This window comes from Gossypium arboreum, chromosome 1, assembly GCF_025698485.1.
Source record: "Gossypium arboreum isolate Shixiya-1 chromosome 1, ASM2569848v2, whole genome shotgun sequence".
NCBI lineage: Eukaryota > Viridiplantae > Streptophyta > Magnoliopsida > Malvales > Malvaceae > Gossypium > Gossypium arboreum.
In genome coordinates, this window is record NC_069070.1 from 119,511,936 (window position 1) to 119,530,681 (window position 18,746).

Sequence of the window (18,746 nt, forward strand, 5' to 3'; positions counted from 1 at the left end):
TGGAACCGAAACCCTGCTTGAAATTGCTGAGGCCTGATTGTAACAGATGGCTTCTGCAAATTAATCTCTGGTTGCGTCTGCATATGTACAGGAGTGAAGCCAGGAGGATATTGGGGGTCTTCATTACTTTCTCCCATATTATCTATTGGACCTTTTCCCTTATCCATTCTTCCCATCAGCAATTGGGACAACTGACTCATCATCTCTCTTTGGGTCTCCATCATCTGTTCTTTCATTTCTTGCTGCATCTTATCAAGCCGTTCTTGCATCTGTAACTGCATTTGCTCTTGCATATCCTTTTGTATTTGTTCTAACTTTTCCAGTCTTTTATCCTTTGACTTAGTCTTTTTCCTCGTACCGTAGGGATGCATATTTGGTGTGTTTTGGTTGGTTTCCAGATTACTGAAATAATTTGTAATTAATTAGAATCTTATTATGATCTTTAATGCATATGATGTAATGTAATGCAAATGCATGAATACAAAGGAGGCATCAATTCTGATTCAATTCCTTTTAGAAAATTTCACTAGAAAATAAAGCTCTTTACATAAAACTGAGTTACAAATATGACTTCGCCCTAACACTGAGGGCCTTAATTTTCCTAAGCAATGAAGCTAGTTCTTGTCCCCTATCTGACTCCAGCTCGTACTTCACACTTAATACGTCCGCCTGTACTGCCAAGGACTGCAAGTAGTCAGCTATTTCTCGAATCTGCGTTACAGCTTCTCCCATGATGTAATCCCTGCTTCTAACTTGGTCCTGAGAGTAATGAAGTTGATTCTTCCACTACTCCTCATTTGCCTCCAAGAACTCAATCCTTATTTCACAATTCTGTAAGGTTGTTTCTAGCTCTTCTATTTTTCCTTTCATCTCCTTGATCTTACTTAAGCTTGCTTTCAACTCTGTCACAGAATTGTAATTCTGGTATAAATACAGAGATCTTTCAAGTTCAGCTACTCTGGCTCTTAATTTATCTTTTTCATTCTTACTCTCCACCAAACTTCTTTCTAGAGTTTCATTCCTAGCTTGAGCCTCCTGGAACCTCTTTTCCTATTGATCTGCTTTAGCCCTTTCTTCTCGAACCGCCTGGCACCATTGTTCCGAAGTCTTTCCTAGCCCAGCGGTCCTCATTGATAAGCGCAACTTCTTATAATCTATTTTCAAACTTTCCAAATATTCCTCAACTTTACCCTTCCTTTCTGTAGCTTCTCTGCCTCTGACTTTTGAATCTTTACTTCTAACTTCAAGTGCATTTTTTCCTCTTCCAACTGCTCAATCTTCTTCCCGAACTCAGAACTCTTCTTCTCAAGATCCTGCTTCATAATTTCCAACTCCGACGGGGCAATTTGTAACTGTTCCTTAGTTGGCCAAGCGCTTTCTGAACTTGGTCTAGGAATATTGTCATTGACCCTTTTCCTAAACCATCCATTATATTCGGATGTTACCATAGAACCAACAGTCAGCCTTTTCATCCAGTACATCTACCTCCAAGCATCAGACAATTCTCGAACCTTCTTCCTATAATGGTCTCCTTTATATGGAAGTTCACACTGAGCCAACCCATGTGTCGTAGGTATAAACTGCTTCGACTTATACTGCCTTAGTGCAAGTAAAGGAGTATATCCAGTAGCTCTCCAGATTCCTAATAATGGCACCCAATTATAGTCTCCACATCGATACAAGATTTTGTCAGGAACCATCCAGAAAGCCCTCCACTCTACATCATCTTCATTTAGATTTTGGAGAATTTCAATCCATTTCTCTTCCGAAATATCATCTCTCCTTTGCATTTCTACCTCTTCTTTTAACAGGGAGTAACCTTCGGAGAAAACCCGGTATGATACCTTATCTACTTTCCAAAAATACCCGTGAAACCATACCATTAACAACTGTGCACAGCCAATAAATCGACCTTCCCCATCTTCTGGCACATGCTCAAAGATCTAAACGTCTCGGCCAATATTACAGGTACAGGTGTGACTCCTTTCCCGAGACGATCAAACAAATCAGTGACTGCTTCATCAACATGTCTTAAGGCTCTAGGAAAAATCACCAATCCATAGATGCTTAAGGCAAAAATTTCAACCCTTTTCTTCTCATCTGGGTGCATCAAAATCAAATCTCTCAAATTTTCCCAAGGAATACACTTACTATCCCCTTTCTGTTGAATTCGAGCAGTGACCCAAGATTCACTCATTGTCGAAATATTCACCAACCTCTTCGCAAAAATTTGACTATTAGTAAGCTTAGTATAAATTTTCTTGGCTTGAGCCTTTGGACTCCTCAACAAAGTAGTGTATTCTTCTAAAGTAGGAACCAAATCTACTTCTCCAAATGTGAAACAATTATAAGCAGCATTCCAAAATTGAGCCATACCTCGGAACAAACGCTTATCCACCTTAACATCGAGCAAGTACGGTATATCACCATAACTTTGGTAGAACAACTGTTTAGTAACCTCATCCCAACTAGTCCATATATCCTTCAACTCCTGCAGCTCATTCTGTGTTACAATAATGTGAGTAAAATTCTGCAACTCTGATGTATATCCTTCTATCAGGCTATCCCCTTTCTCGGTTTGCAACTTCTCTGACCATGCACGGACGACCTCATTATCCTCAACTTCACTAAGAAATTCATTCTCCATGTTAAACTTTCTAACTTAGCAATCGAATACGAACCAACACCTCCTTTAGTATGCAATGTCATGCAAAACACAACCAAAACAAAGCACAGGTTAGTATCAAATATGCGCAATAAAATACAAGTATAACAACAAAAATAATCATAACACACAAATGGGTAATGACTAAGGTTCGACGTGGCTCTACCTAAGGATAGTTCTTAAGGTTCACTATATAAAGCTCGGTTCTAAAGTAAAGGTACCCGAACCAGCAGATTCCTCAATCCTCACCCATTATAGGCTCATATAGATTAAGTTCGGTTCAGGGGAATACATTTCCCTATGACCATGCGGAGATGAAAATCTCACGGAATCATAGGTACAGATGTATCCCGGAAGCAATCCACTAGCCCATACGAAGGTGAAAACCTCACGAAAGCATAGTTTCTTACTCCCACTTAATAGGTATAACCACAACGGTCATGCAATATAATGCCATATTTATTAGACAAGACTCGAAACACAAAAATCACATAAGCAAGTGCAGTTAAAAGAATCATATTTTTTTAAAACAAATTTTCAATTAAAAAGACAGCAAACAATCAATTTTATGGCCTGACTCTCTTCGTTCAATCCCCAGTGGAGTCGCCAAGCTGTCGAAACCCTTTTTTTATTTTGAAAGCAATGGGGATCGACTTTTAAAAACGAGTGTGGAGTCGCCACCAATCTCTTGATTTAGGTGTGATTGGACCACCTATTAAAACACTTTATTTAATGAAAAATAAATTTGGTTTAGGTAAAATAAAAAAAAGGGGTTCGGGAGTCGGTTACGCATGAGGAAGGGTTAGCACCCTTATTAGCCCAAAAACTAGTACCAAATTGATTTGATGCTGTCCTTAAAAAGTTTTAAAAGAAAAGATTTTTCGAAGTATATAAAAAAAATGTTTGAATAGCTCAAATTAGTGGTAAAAAATTTCTCGTTCCAAAGATATGTGGTTTCATACCCTGTACGATTGGATACGATCCCTTATACCTTTAAGATGCGATCGATTTTTGACTTTTGAAAAAAATAAAAAAATTATAAAAGGGGTTATCCAAAATTTGGTTCATCGGAAAAGTCATACCCAGTACGATTGAGCATGATTTTCCAAATTTCCCAAACATTAGATATTGCCTTATTTCAGAATTTTTGAAAAAAATTTAGAAATTTGCTTAAAAACATGTTTATTCATTTTAAAATTGATGAAATATTTAATGAATTGTAAAAAAAACATATGAAATAATATACTCAAAATACAATAAACCTTGCTTAATACATCTAACAATCATATTAGGTATAATGTAACAAAAAAAATTCTTTAAGCATGGATAATGAATAATTAATATAAAAATAATACACATGGTCATAACATAAAATAAAATGATGTACAAAAATATTTATGAAACAAAATGAAAAATTAATGTTTATATAATACATAAGTTGACACACTTGTATAAAACTTGGGATATATGTTTATTGAAATAGTTATTATAAATTTCAAAGTTAAAATCAAATCATATACAAAATATTTAAAACACAAATTTATTTAAAATTGGTAATTCACAAGATAACTTAAATAATGTATTAAATATGAAAGAATAACAATACAAGATATAAAATAATATACAAAGTCAATTTATGAAACTGTTATATATAAGTAAAAAATTGGGTATAATTATTTGGAATTAATAATGGATAAAAAATGAAGCAAATATATAAGTTATATAAGTACAATATATATTGATATATATGAAAAAGAACATAAGGATAATATGAGATACAATAAATTATATGATTTAAGAGGGTTCTTCAAAATATCATACACATAAATAATTTTAAAGAGGATATATATCCATAGAACAATATTTACATAAAGCTATATAAAAATAATAACATATACCATAGTAAAAATAATTTAATATGTACCATATACATGTGAAAAAATGTTAGAAATAATTATATGTCAAAAATAATTATATGTCAAAATATCATTTAATTAGAATATGAATTATAGAATTAAACATAATTTTATATACGTAATAATTTAAAAACACAATTATATGAGTTTATTTAAAAATATATATATGTATAAGAATATCTTGGCTTTAATAATGAATACAAATTAAATATAAATTCTAAATATATGTTTAATAATAACTTAAATAATACACAAAATATGTGGGATTTTCTTTTAAATAAGAAAGATATGTGAATAAATCTAAAAGAAATTATATGTATAAAAATACTAATGTTTAAAAATGTATTTAAATTATATATATCAATAATTTTTGTATATGTATAGTTAAAATTTAGTTACTGTATATAACATGCGATTTTATTTTTAAAAACAAATACAAATAACATTTATATGTGAAAAAATAGTTAAATATATATATAATAATTTAATGTTAATAATGTTCATGGAATAAAACCAATTATTATGCTGCATACATGTACAATAACACATAAAACATTACATAAAATAATGTACAACAATATAGAAATTCAAGTATCCCAAATTACAACAAATAAGTAACCAACAATACAAATAATACCATTAATATTAACATTACAAATAATATAAACAGTAACAAATAAAATGAGAATAAAATAAGGATGAATATACGTACATTAATAAAAGGATTGAAAATATATGAGTGAATAAACCCAAATTTATAACATAAATCTAATAAAATACTTAATCGAAATCAAAGTAAAAATAAAAGAAAATTTACAAAATAAGTAAAACTACTAAAGGTGACATATATATAACACACATGAATTCACAGGGATCAAAATTGAAATAATCCCTGATCTTGAAACATTGTGTTGAAATATGGACTAAAACATAAAAGTATTTCAAATTTTAGGGATAATCTAAAAGAAAATAAAGCAAATCGAATGCAAATAGGAGCAAATTACAACGCGGTACAAGTAGGAGGAACCTGCCGCAAAATATTCCCTTCCAGGTGCAAAGGCACAAATTCGGGGCTCCAGGCGGGTTAACGCGCGGACCTTCATTCCCCCTGTGCGGCGCCGTTTTACTTTTAGTGCTAAAAACCCTATTTTCATTCTTTTCTCTTCAAAGAAGATGCCAAAAAAAACAGAACCCTTGCTCTGTGTGGGTTCATTTCATCACGCAGCCATGAACATCCGTCAGTTTGATGGCCAGTGGTGCGGATAAGGGCCAGATCTAGCCAACAAAGGTCACCTTTCCAAAAATCAGGTAACTTCGCTCCTTTCCTTTTTTTTTTTCACAAAAAAAAATGTGAATCTTATACTGCTTTTTTTTTTTAAAACAAAAACAAAATAAATTTCTCAAATATTCAAACAAAACTTTAATCTCACTCGACCCTCGCCCACATCTATATATATCGGAGATGTTTGGGGCTTTTCATCGGCGTCCTAGATTTCCCCCTTTTAATATTCTTGCTAAATCTGCGAATCAATCAAAGAAAATAAAGAATAAATCTGGGATTCACCTTTCAAAATTTTGGGCTAGATTTTTGAATATCTAATGTGCATGCGTATATTGAGCGTAATCTGTATGTGTAAAGAATCAAGGTACATATTCTCGGCTTTTTATAGCCGGATTTACAGAGGAAAAATAAATAAATAAATAAAAATACATTTACTGGCTGTCATCTGTTGTATTCTGTTAGTTTTTCTTCTCGTGTGTTCTTTTGCAGAGATGGCCGTACGGAGAAGATGACCCCGGGTGATGTGGAGGCTGAGCGCAAGGGTCTCTCATGTGAGACCAACCTTCTGGTGTCGTTCCAGCTTGCTCCAGAATCTTCTGGCATTCACCAGTGGTTGAAACAACTTTGGGTGCATTGGGCCTCAGGTTTTGGGCTAAATTTGGGATATGGGTTAATTAGTTTTTAGGACTTATTGTGTTATGGGTCATTTTGGGGTTTAAATTGTTTTTTGTCCAAATATTTGTAACTGGACATTGGACTTTTAATTTTGGATTTTTATTATTTTTGGTTTTGGTCTTGGTGTCAGCCCGGGCAAAAATGTGCCATTACAAAACTGATGTTGAACTCTTTGAGATGCCTCTAAGCCATTTTATCAACTTCCTCTTGAAACGTAAATGGAAGTTGATAGCTTTGAGAACTTAAATGATGGGCCAAGTACATCGGTGGAGATTGTTACTAATGACTATCGAAACCCTTTTTTTATTTTGAAAGCAATGAGGATTGACTTGTGAAAACAAAAATATTGAGTCGTCACCAATCTCTCGATTTAGGTGTGATTGGACTACCTACTAAAATGCTTTATTCGTGTAAAATAAAAAAAGTGGGTTTGGGAGTCAGTTACGTATGAGGAAGGGTTAGCACCTTTATTATGCTCAAAAATTGGTATCAAATTGATTTGATGCTATCTTTATATCAAAAGTTTTAAAAGAAAAGATTTTCTCAAAGTACGATTCTTTTTTTTTTAAATGTTCGAATAGTTTAAATTAGTGGTCAAAAATTTTTCGTTTCAAAGATATGCAGTTTCATACCCAGTACGATTGGATGCGATTCTTATACCTTTAAAACGCGATTGATTTTCGACTTCTTTAAAAAACATACATTAAAATTATAAAAGGTTATCCAAATGTTTGGTTCTCCGGAAAAGTCATACCCAGTACGATTGAGCATGATTTTCCGAATTCTCCAAATATTAGATATCGCCTTATTTCAGAATAACGGAAATTTAGAAATTTGCTTAAACATGTTTATTGAAAATAATTATGATAAAAATACAAAGTTCAAATCAATTTATGCATGAAGTATTTAAAACACAAATTCATTCAAAAATTGATAATTTACATGATAACTTTAAATAATGTATTAAATATGTAGGAATGACAATGCATGATATAAAATAATATAATAAATTTATGAAACATGTATATACAAGTAAAATTAAGTATAATTGTTTGTAAAAAAATGTAAGAAATAAACAAAGTAAATATATAAGCTATATGGGTAACAAAAGTTTCTAAAAAACAAGGTTATATACAAAACGTAAAATTATATTTACACGTAAATTTAGTAATATATATATTATTAAGATTATATTTATAAAGGGCATTTGGAAACAAATAATATATAATTTTACATGTAACAAACTGAGTTAAAGTGATGGAACATATAGATAGTACATACATAAGGATAATAAAATAATGTATACAATATATAAATCGTATGATAAAACAAATGGTTTTAGAAAGAATATATTATACATATAAATGACTTTAAAGGATAATATATACATTGAAAGAAAAATATTTACATAGATTTATATGAAAGTAATAACATGTACTATGGTAAAAATAATTTAGCATGGGTAATGTACAAATGAAGAAATTTTAATGATAATTGTATGTCCAAAATAATATTGAATAAAATATGAATTATAAGATTAACTTAATTTTATCATAACTTATATATATAATAATTTTAAAAACACAATTATACAAATATATATATATATATATATATATATATATATATATATATATGTATAAGACTATCTTGGTTTTAATAATGGATGCAAATTAAATATAAGTTCTAAATATATGTTTAATAATAACTTAAATAACACACAAAATATGAAGAAATAATAATACATGACAAGGTATTACACGCATGATAGATTTTTACATTTAAAACTTATGTATAAAATAAACACATGTGAAATTAGAAAATTATATGCATATCATTTTGCTCAAAAATACTTGAAAGAAATACTAAATAACATACTAGGATAACATAATAAGGAGACATATTTCAAAAATAACAATTTTATAAATACCAAGATGAATTTTCAAAACAATATTATATGTACATAAAGACATGTAAATTAAACATAAGTTAAGAAATACTTTAAGTAATTTAGGTATATAAATATATTAACAACACTTATTAATAAGATATTAAAACAATGTAATATAAAAAGAATTTTACAACATGCAAAACAATAGTTATTATAAAAACTAAAAAAGAATGATTAATATACAAATATATGCGAAATATTTAAAGAAATAAGATACATGATGTAAACAATCTAAAATAATTGTACAAATGTACAAACAAAATTATTAACATGGATTAAAGCATACACATATTGAATGTATTCTAAATTAACCGATTATACAAATATAAGACTCAATAAAAAATGCATCAAGATAAGAAGGACAATTTGTAAATAAAATGACCATAAAATAGATCAATGCATAACATGCATAAATATATAGGGACTAATATTGTAAATCCTCCCAGGCCTGAATCACATCACTGTATCATGGATTAAAATGAAAATGCGCTCAAATCAGCGAGCCAAATTGAAAAAGGAAAAAAAAACAAAGCAAAGCAAAAAGGAAGTAGTTGAAGCCCCATGCGAATGCAAAGGACTTAGCGCGCAAATTAACCATTTGAAGCACCAAAGTGTGGATCCAGCTAATGGCACCGTTTTCAATTCTGCACAATCAATTCTAAAAAACTAAAATCCAATATGCAGCCATTTAAATGCCAATTAAAAAAAAAAAAAAAAAAGACTTATTCCCTCTTTTATTTGCCGTTTCAACTTCACATAATGCTCTCAATTTGGGAGGTTCCTTTCAACCTTGGAATCTCCTTTGATTTGATTTCAACAAAACAAAGAGAAGAAAGCCATGGCCTCTTCACACGGTAAGTTTTCCTTCTTTTATTTCTTTCTTTCGGTTTTGAATGTGAAAAATAAACTAAAAAAAAATAAATCAAAAAGAAAATCAAGAGTCTCAAGAACTTTCAATCACTTTTTAATTTCAGTAACTTTTTTATTTTGGTATGCATGTGTATTTCTGAAAAAAGAAGAAGATCCCCATTTACATCGTTTACATTCGGTTTTATAGCCAAAAATGAGTAAATAAAAATACAAAAATCCTTGCTGTAATCTGTTATTGTTTGTCTGTCATTTGCTATTGTGGTTTTCGTTTGTTGCGGTGTGCATGGCGTGGAGGAGTTATTTGCGAACATGGCACGAGTGGAAGAATCAATTAAAGGTCATGTGGTGAAGCTTCTAAGGTTTCTGCTGAAAATTCCCTAGGTGTTTTGGGCTTGGGGTATTTTGGGTTATTTAGGCTAGTTGGATTAAGTTTAATAATTTGAACCCATTATTTTAGTTGCTGGACTATGTAAGAAATGGACATTGGACTATTATTTATATATTTTTTAGTTTTATTTTTTTTGTTTTGGTTTTGGTGTAAGCTCGGGCACAAATTGGGTCTTACAGCTGCCCCTCTTTGCTAATTGACGTGTAACGAGAATAGAGCAAAGACTTTAAATAGGGCCAATTTTGCCCGGTTTTGCTGAATCTTGACTGTAACTTTAGAGAAATAGAACTGGTGACTTAAATTTGCCCTATTGCCAATACATGGAGATAAGATTCGCCATCTTCAATCTGCTCCGCAACTGCTTTATGGAAATAGATCTTCAATCTTTAATCTGCTTCCTTGCTACCTCAGGAAGATAAGACTACAATTTTCAACCTGCTCTCTTGCTACCTCAGAGAGATAAGGTCTTGAGGCTTAAATCTGCTCCATTACCAGTACATGGTGATAATATTTACGTCCTTCAATCTTCAATCTTCAGTCTGCTTCCTTGCTACCTCAAGAAGATAAGACTACAATCGCTGCTCTTTTGCTATCTCAGAGAGATAAAGTCAGTGGCTAAAATCTGCTCCATCGCCAATACATGGAGATAAGATTCACCATCTACAAAGATCTGCTCCGCTGTAATCTTAGGGTGATAAAATCTTCAATTCTCAGTCTGCTTCCTTGCTACCTCAGGAAGATAAGACTCATTCTTCAACCTGCTCTCTTGCTACTTCAGAGAGATAAGGCTGGTGGCTAAACTCTGCCCCATTGCCGATACATGGAGATAAAATTCACCATCTGTAATTTGTTCTGCTGCAACTTCAGGAAAATGAATCTTGGGGCTTAAATCTATTCTATTGGCGATACATGAAGATAAGATTCACCTTTTTCGATCTACTCTACTTCTGTTGAGAGAAATAAGATCTTTCACATTTAGTCTACTTTCTTGCTACCTCAGGAAGATAAGACTCATTCTTCAACCTGCCCTCTTGCTACCTCAAAGAGATAAGTTGGTGGTAAAATCTGCTCCATTGCCGATACATGGAGATAAGATTCACCATCTTTGATCTGCTCCGCTACTGCTTAGGGAGATAAGATCTTGGGGCTTAAACCTGCTCCATTACCGATATATGGAGATAAGATTTGCCTCTTTCGATCTACCCCGCTTCTGTTCAGGGAAATAAAATCTTCAATCTTTAGTCTGCTTCCTTGCTACCTCAGGAAGACAAGACTACAATCGCCAACCTGCTCTCTTGCTACCTCAGAGAGATAAGGTCAATAGTTAAAATCTACTCCATTGCCGATACATGGAGATAAGATCTGTAAATTCCAGTCTGCTTCTTTGCTACCTCAGGAAGATAAGACTACTATCGTCAATCTGCTCCATTGCCGATACATAGAGATAAGATTTGTCTTTTCCAATCTTTAATCTTCAGTCCGCTTTCTTACTGCCTCAGAAAGATAAGACTCATTCTTCAACCTGCCCTCTTGCTACCTCAAAGAGATAAGGTTGGTGGTAAAATTTGCTCTATTGCCGATACATGGAGATAAGATTCACCATCTTTGATCTGCTCCGCTACTGCTTAGGGAGATAAGATCTTCAATCTTTAGTCTGCTCCACTGCAACTTTAGGGAGATAAGACTTGTATATTGAGACTGCTTTCTCAAGAATCGACATTTCAACCTGCTCCACTGCAACTTCAGGGAGGTAAGGTTTGCAATCTTCGATCTATTCCTCTGCAATTTCAGGGATATAAGGTCTGACTTCACCGATGTTACTACACCGTCTTCTCGAACCTGTCCTGTAGACTCGATTTCATGTATCATGTTTATGCCAAATAATTAGGATGTTATGATCAAAATAAATCAAATACTCCTAACTAGATGTGATACTTATGTCAACTAATTAGAATGTTATGATCAAAATGAATCAAATGCACCTAACTAGATGTGATGCTTATGTCAAATAATTAGGATCTATGATTAAAATGAATCAAATGCACCTAATTAGATGTGATGAATGATATATGAATGCAAAAAATGAAAATGATCTTTTTTTTAATGATCTTTTCTTTTTTCTTTTTCTTGGTAAAAATGCTTAAGGCATCATTGCTCGTTGTTCACCAGAGCATTATCACTGATTTATTATGCCGCTATCCTGTTCGGCTAGCATTCTTGACAGAAAACCCAAAGAAACAATCACATACTGCTCAGCAAGCTTGCCCCGCTGTAATTTCAAAGTCCCTTACACTGTAGCTTCTGGGATATAAAGTTTGAACTTCCCACTGCAGCTTCAGGGGAATAATCATTTGATTTCTCCTATCCATCCTGCTATAACTCAGAGGTATAGGATCTTCAATTAATTTGATCTGTTACACCATTCCCTAGGTATAATGAACAGATGTATATGTCTGATATCTGTATGAATACAGAATACCATTTTCTTTTCTCAAGAATAATTCCATTGCTCACTCTTTGCCAGGATCATAACACCAATTAATATTTCTGACAGAAAATCCAAGGAGATAATCTCAATTTGGGCTTAAATACTTCCCACCCTTAAGCTTAGTGAGTTTTAAACAATAGTCCTATTTCAGGCTCCTGTATTATTCAGAAACTCTCCAAAGTAATACGCGAAACTTCCTTTATGAAAGTATTATTAGTCCAAAAATCGTTATTTCAATGCAAAATGCTTGAAAAAGATCATAACCATGGACAAGAAAGGAATTAATTGAGAACATAGCTTGAAACAAACAAGCAAATGCAACTAAGAAAGAAATCTTTTAGGACGTGACCTGAAAAGAACAAGGTAATCAAAGATAACAAAAAATGGGAAAAATGGAAAGCTAGGTGCCCCAGATATCGCAGCTTGATCTTCTCTGTACCAACTTCTTGAGGACCATTCTGAGCTCAATCTGTGTTTATGGGATCTGGGGTACTTTGTCAATGCCCCAAGACGTAACATTCTTCTTTCATTGTTAATTCAGGCCTAGCAAGACTATTGTATGCCCCATTTTAATCCAAATCTGAGCCGCCCTTTTCGAGTTTTCAACTCAAATCCCCTTTGGTCTCAAAGCGCCCTTTGCGGGTTTTCACTTTGGCCTCTCCTTTTTCTTTCTTTTTCAATTTCTTTGATTGATTCTTTCTTTCTTTTTTTGATTTTTTTCTTTTTATTTCTCTTTTTTATTCTGATTTTTTTTAAGGTCTCAAGGCGCCCTTTGCGGGTTTTTACCTTGGCCTCTCCTATAGAACACTCTTTGACTGCATTTTGAATTCCTCGAACTGGGCAAATCCTTTCGATCAAAAACAGGCCTTCTTTACATAAGGTCCCTTTTAGTTTGGCATATTTCTTCCTTTAAAGTCCTTTTGTATAGGAAGGATTTTCTTCAATAACAAACTCCCCTTATGGAATTCTCGAGGATAAACCAGCATCATCCGATTGCGATGGCTATCCTTTAAATTTGACTGACCATATCAGGATTGAACCCATTCTAATTCATCCAACTTTAGTTGTGCCAAGACTCGAAGAAAAAGAACCTCGTCTTCAAAAACTGTTTCAGTCCTATAAATCAATGTGTTGCCCCGGTGAAGGTTTGGCCTACGTTCAATAAACATAGAGGGTAAATGATAACTTTTTATGCCAATCCTTACAGGACTCACCATTTTCACTATGACTTTTGTTCTATTATTTGCTTTTCCTTTTTTCTATTTTTGAACTTTTGTTTTTCTTTTGAATGCCTTTCTTGACTTTGTGATATATTGTTTGATCTTTGAACAGATTGCATACTTTTGACATTGGGCGCTTGTATTTGAAAGTAATCCTTTCTGACATTACTTATTAGCAACCTTTTTTTTTTGTTGTTTTTTTTTGTTTTTGTTTTTTTTTTTTGTTTTTGGAATTTGATGACTATTAGTCTTATAATATTGACATATGAAGCGACCTTCACCCTCTTCATGAAGTAATCAATGATTGCCAAGATGAATTGATGTATATTAGACGAGAATGGCCTAATAACATCCTTGCCCCACATAGAGAAAGTCTGTGAAGAAAGACACATGAATCTTGTCTCACTAAATACAGCCCAACTAATGCGATCCCCTTCCATGGTGAATCAACAGTACCCAAACCTCATGATTAACGTGGCTACCATAAAACCATCTACATGTGTCCTTCTGACGCCATTTAGACATTTTGTATTATCCACAGATCTTAGTATCCCAGGTATATCTTGACATGATCATGCAAAAACATCTTTGAATTCTTAAAGTAACTCAAAGATAATTCATTTTGTCCCTGTGGTGACTCAGGTTTCAATCTTTGCCCCTTGTTCACAATGTCCATTGACCCTTCGTAAAGTAGGATCTTTTTTTCATCTTGTTCTACCGTCCTTAACAAATCGGGAAATAAGTCACAATCTCTGTCATCTTCAAAGTCCTGAGATCCGATCTCACCCCAAAAGGGAGTCAGTTACAACGTTGCTCATGTCATTGATATCTGGGGACCTATAGTAGGTACAAAGGCAAATTCCAAGGATATTTATTTGTATGGTATGATCGTGAATGAAGAATGAAAGCATATTTAAAAAGTAAATAGTCCAAAGAACAAAAGAATATGTAAAGAATGAGAGAATATTTATTCAAAAAGTATGCATTTTATTGAAATAAAAATTTTGGACACAAGCCTATTTCACAAAAGGATTCTTATTGCCCCTAGGCTTAAGGCAACAAGAGTGTTTTGAATATTACTCTGGACTAGCTTTTAAAAATACAGGGATCTCCGCCACAGTCCCATTGCTCAAAACACCCCCAAGTACATAAGGGCTTGGAAACCTTTATTCCTTGGACCTCTCTTTGGATATGTCATTCAAATTCTTTTTGATAATTGGTGGTTATAACCCTTGGCTGGCCTATGTTGACCAATTTGGAAGGCATGCTCATAATGTTCACTTCATTTTCCTTGTTTCCCGGAGTTGACCCTTTGGCGCTTTCTCCCATATCTATTTTCCCATTTCTTATCGCACCTTCAATCATCTCACCGAACATTACTATATCTAAAAAGCTCAGAGTAGCACTTCCCAACATATGATTAATGAACAGGGCTTCCAGAGTATTGATGAAAAATATCGCAGTCTCCTTCTCTAAAAGAGGCGGTTGGACTTGTGTTGCTACCTCTCTCCATCTTTGGGCATATTGCCTAAAGCTCTCATTTTGCTTCTTTTCCATACTTTGCAAGGTAATTCTGTCAGGTGCCATGTCTGTTATGTGACTATACTGCTTCATGAAGGCTTGTGCTAAGTCTTTCCATAATTTGATTTTAGCACGACTCAATTGATTGTACCATTTAGCTGCTGACCCGATCAGACTGTCCTGGAAGCAATGAATTAATAATTGGTCGTTATTAACATATCCTGCCATCCTTCAACAGAACATTGTGATGTGAACTTCAGGACAACTAGTCCCATTGTACTTTTCAAACTCTGGAGTTTTAAATTTTAGCGGAAGTACCAGATCGGGAACCAAACTTAGATCTTTAGCGTCAATCCCACAATAAAAGTCAACATTCTCCATTGCTTTTAATTTTTCCTCCAACATCCTATACCGATCCTCAAGTTGTCTTGGCAATTCCCTCTCTGTTTTTTCTATTTTATCTAGATCAGGAACTTCAAGATTAGTGGGGTTGCCCCCCGGATTGGAACCTGAACCTATCGGGTAATCTACCGGTGCCGAGTTACCAGCCTGATATTGCTGAGTTCTGATAATAGGTACACTTTGCGGACTTGTCTGAACATTTGTCGGGGTGAAAGTTGGAGGGTAGAGAGGCTTCTTATTGTCCCTCCCAGTATTGATCATGGAACTTTTCTTTTCTTCAAGCTCCTTTTTCAGCAATTAAGACAACTGGTTCAACATATTCCTTTGAGACTCCAACATCAGGTCTCTCATATCTTGCCTAATCTTCGCCAGTTGCTCTTGCATCTGTATTTGTAATTGGTCTCGCATCTCTCTTTGAAGTTGTTCAAGTCTTTGCAATCTTTTGTCCATATCTTTTGTCTTAGCACGGGTACCATAACGACGCTTGGTTGGTAAGTCTTTATTGGTTCCCAGATTAATTGAAATGATTTCAACTAATTAGGGACCACTTTTATGAAAATTTAATGCAAATGATGAAATGATGCAATGTAATGCAAATGCATGGGATGGGTGCAAAAGAAAGGGAAGTGTTGATTTTCAATTTAATTCCATTAGAACAACTTTTCTAGAAAACAAATCCCTTTACATAAAATGGATTACACATACGGCCTTGCTTTCATATTCCAAGTGAAGACACCGATCCCTTTTCTTCGTGAAATCCAAATCTCGCAAGCCTCTAATAAATGCCTCATCTAGCTCTTCTTTGCTTGATCCAGGCTATGACTCATTATCCTCACTATGTTGATTAGCTCCATTAAGAAAATCAAGATACGATGGCTCTTGAACAATCTTTATTAGCTTGAATCTTCAAGTAAAAACTTGTTTTTCTCCACGAACTGGCAGCATAAAAACTTGTTTTTCTCCACGAACTGGCAGCATTCTTCCGTCAATTCAGACAACTGTATTATAATCCGCTTTATCAGGAAATTCATTTTCTTATGACAAACTATTCTATTTAGTAATCAAATATGAATCAACACCTCCTTTCTATGATGATGTAATGCAATGCAGTTATAAACAAAACAAAAACAAAACCTGTTAGTACAGGAGAAATAAATAACAAATAAAAGACCTATTCGGGTGACCACTAAATTTGGGCAAGGTTCTACCTAAGGTGAACTCTTAAGGTTCGCTATATGTAGCTCGATTCTAGAGAAAGGGTACCTAAACCAGCAGATTCCTCAATTCTCACCCATTATAGGCTCATATGAATCGAGTTTGATTCAGGGGAATACATTTCCCTATGACCATGCGGAGATGAAAATCTCACGAAATCATAGGTACAGATGTATCCCGGAAGCAATCCACTAGCCCGTACAGAGGTGAAAACCTCACGAAAGCATAGTTTCTTACTCCCACTTAACAGGTATAACCACAGCGGTCATGCAATGCAATGCCATATTATTCTACAAGACTCAAACCAAAACAATTATGCAAACAGATGCAATTTAAAATAATCGTGATCTTCAAAACAAATTTTCAATTCTTTGACAAAAGGACAACAAATAATCAATTTTATGGCCGACTCTCTTTGTTCGATCCCCTGGAGTCGCTAAGTCGTCAAACCCTTTTTTTATTCTGAAAGCAATGAGGATCGACTTGTGAAAACAAAAATGTGGAGTCGCCACCAATCTCTCGATTTAGGTGTGATTGGACCACCTACTAAAATGCTTTATTCGTGTAAAATAAAAAAAAGTGGGTTCGGAGTCGATTCATGATGAGGAAGGGTTAGCACCCTCATTACGCCCAAAAATTGGTACCAAATTGATTTGATGCTATCCTTATATCAAAAGTTTTAAAAGAAAAGATTTTCTCAAAGTACGATTCTTTTTTTAAATGTTCGAATAGTTTAAATTAGTGGTCAAAATCCTTCGTTTCAAAGATATGCGTTTCATACCCAAAGACGATTGGATGCGATCCTTATACCTTTAAAACGCGATTGATTTTCGACTTCTTTAAAAACATACATTAAAATTATAAAGGTTATCCAAATGTTTGGTTCTCCGGAAAAGTCATACCCAGACGATTGAGCATGATTTTTCAATTCCCCAAATATTAGATATCGCCTTATTTCGAATAACGGAAATTTAGAAATTTGCTTAAACATGTTTATTGAAAATAATTATGATAAAAATACAAAGTTCAAATCAAATTATGCATGAAGTATTTAAAACACAAATTCATTCAAAATTGATAATTCACATGATAACTTTAAATAATGTATTAAATATGTAGGAATGACAATGCATGATATAAAATAATATAATAAATTTATGAAACATGTATATACAAGTAAAATTAAGTATAATTGTTTGTAAAAAAAATGTAAGAAAGAAACAAAGTAAATATATAAGCTATATGGGTAACAAAAGTTTCTAAAAAACAAGGTTATATACAAAACGTAAAATTATATTTACACGTAAATTTAGTAATATATATATTATTAAGATTATATTTATAAAGGGCATTTGGAAACAAATAATATATAATTTTACATGTAACAAACTGAGTTAAAGTGATGGAACATATAGATAGTACATACATAAGGATAATAAAATAATGTATACAATATATAAATCGTATGATAAAACAAATGGTTTTAGAAAGAATATATTATACATATAAATGACTTTAAAGGATAATATATACATTGAAAGAAAAATATTTACATAGATTTATATGAAAGTAATAACATGTACTATGGTAAAAATAATTTAGCATGGGTAATGTACAAATGAAGAAATTTTAATGATAATTGTATGTCCAAAATAATATTGAATAAAATATGAATTATAAGATTAACTTAATTTTATCATAACTTATATATATAATAATTTTAAAAACACAATTATACAAATATATATATATATATATATATATATATATGTATAAGACTATCTTGGTTTTAATAATGGATGCAAATTAAATATAAGTTCTAAATATATGTTTAATAATAACTTAAATAACACACAAAATATGAAGAAATAATAATACATGACAAGGTATTACATGCATGATAGATTTTTACATTTAAAAACTTATGTATAAAATAAACACATGTGAAATTAGAAAATTATATGCATATCATTTTGCTCAAAAATACTTAAAAGAAATACTAAATAACATACTAGGATAACATAATAAGGAGACATATTTCAAAAATAACAATTTTATAAATACCAAGATGAATTTTCAAAACAATATTATATGTACATAAAGACATGTAAATTAAACATAAGTTAAGAAATACTTTAAGTAATTTAGGTATA

At 32.7% G+C, this 18,746-nt stretch overlaps 2 long non-coding RNA genes across 2 annotated transcripts; one reads left to right on the plus strand and one right to left on the minus strand.

Moving 5' to 3' along the window:
- The first annotated feature begins 5,442 nt into the window (after positions 1-5,442).
- Positions 5,443-6,882, plus strand: LOC108480415 (uncharacterized). The gene is made up of 2 exons (XR_001870616.2): positions 5,443-5,889; positions 6,353-6,882. It is a non-coding gene; the product is annotated as an uncharacterized LOC108480415 (long non-coding RNA).
- Positions 5,748-6,422, minus strand: LOC128295607 (uncharacterized). Its single transcript, XR_008286151.1, has 2 exons — positions 6,293-6,422; positions 5,748-6,101 (listed from the first exon to the last, which is right to left on the minus strand). It is a non-coding gene; the product is annotated as an uncharacterized LOC128295607 (long non-coding RNA).
- Positions 6,883-18,746: the final 11,864 nt, after the last annotated feature.